At 33.4% G+C, this 1,818-nt stretch overlaps 1 protein-coding gene across 1 annotated transcript in view; it reads left to right on the forward strand.

Annotated features, from left to right (window-relative positions):
* QRSL1 (glutaminyl-tRNA synthase (glutamine-hydrolyzing)-like 1) overlaps positions 1 to 1,818 on the forward strand; it is a 28,371-nt gene that overhangs the window by 15,800 nt on the left and 10,753 nt on the right. The gene's annotated exons all lie outside the window — the stretch shown is intronic.

Raw genomic sequence — 1,818 nt, forward strand, 5'->3', positions numbered from 1 at the left:
CAGGATTTCATTCTTTATGGCTATATAATATTTCATTGTTTATATACATATATATATACACACACATATATACACCACAATTTCTTTATTCCTTCATCTGTTGATGTACATGTTGATTCCAAATCTGGACTATTCTGAATAGTGTTGCAATAAACATGGGAATGCAGATATCTTTTCAATATACTGATTTCCTTTCTTTTGGATATATACCTAGCAGTAGGATTGCTGGGTCATATGGTAGCTGTATTTTGAGTTTTTTGAGGAACCTCCATACTGTTCTCCATAGTGGTTGCATTAATTTACATTCCCGCCAACAGTGTAAGAGGGTTCCTCTTTCTCCACGTCCGTACCAGCATTTGTTACTGCCTTTTTGATGAAAGCCATTTTAACTGGGGTGAGATGAAATCTCATTGTAGTTTTCATTTGCATTTCTCTGATGACTAACGACGTTGAGCATTTTTTCATATACCTATGGGCCATTTGTATATCTTCCTTTGAGAAATGTCTATACATATCTTTTGCCCATTTTTTAATGAGATTATTTTACTTTTTCCTATTAAGTTGTTAGAGCTCCTTATATATTCTAGTTATTGATTCCTTGGCAGATGGGTAGTTTGCAAATATTTTCTCCCATTCTGTGGGTTGTCTCTTCACTTTATTGATTGTTTCCTTTGCTGTGCAGAAGCTTTTTAGCTTGATGTGATCCCATTTTTCCAATTTTGCTTTGGTTGCCTGTGCTTTGGGAGTGTGTTTTAGAGGTATGCCAATGTTTTCTTTTAGTAGTTTCATAGTTTCAGGTCTTAGATTGAAGTCTTTAATCCATTTTGATTTGATTTTGTGTATGGCAAGAGATTCTTCTACATATGGATATCCAGTTTTCCCAGCACCATGTATTGAAGAGACTGTTCATTCCCTAATGTGTGTTCTTGGTACCTGTGTAGAAATTAAGTTCGCTATAGATGTGTCGATTTCTTTGTGTTCTCTATTCTGTTCCATTCGTCTGTGCATCTGCTTTTAGTGCCAGTACCACGCTGTTTTGATTTCTACTGCTCTGTAGTATAATTTGAAGTCAGGTGAGTCCTCCAGTTGTGTTCTTTTTGCTCAGAGTGGTTTTGAGTCTTTGATGGTTCTATATAAATTTTAAGATTATTTTTTCTATTTCTGTAAAGAATGTTGTTGATATTTTGATGGGGATTACATGAAGAGAGAGTTTTTTTAAATTGTGGTAAAATACACATAACATAAAATTTACTATCTTAACCGTTTTTAAGTGTACAGTTCAGAAGTGTTAAGTACATTATTGTGCAATCTCCAGAGCTCTTTTCATCTTGCAAAACTGAAACTCTGTACCTATTAACCCTTCTCCTAGCCCCTGGTAACTTAACTACCCTTCTACTTTCTGTCTCTATGAATTTGACTACTCTCGGTACCTCATGTAAGTGGTATCATATAGTATTTGTCTTTTTCTGACTGGCTTATTTCACTTAGCATAATGTCCTCTAGGTTAATTTTTGGTCTTTTGGTTTTTTAAAATAAGAACAGCACAAACTCTGTAGGTAACTGGGTAAAGAAATGAACAGTCACTTCATAGTTGGGTAATGCAAATACAAGTATTAATAAATGTGAAAAATTGTTCCAAAATACACATTAACAAAACTTTTTATTGAATTTGCCAAAAATCTTTAAAAACTGCTAGTACTCAGTGATGATGCTGAAACATTAAAATACAGTCTGATTTACTGCAATTAGAAATATAAATTGGCATAATCTTTCTGACATGTGATTTTGACTATATATATCAAGAACTTATAATAATAG

The sequence above is a fragment of the Propithecus coquereli genome, unplaced genomic scaffold (assembly GCF_000956105.1).
Source record: "Propithecus coquereli isolate 6110/MARCELLA unplaced genomic scaffold, Pcoq_1.0 Scaffold35, whole genome shotgun sequence".
Taxonomy (NCBI): domain Eukaryota; kingdom Metazoa; phylum Chordata; class Mammalia; order Primates; family Indriidae; genus Propithecus; species Propithecus coquereli.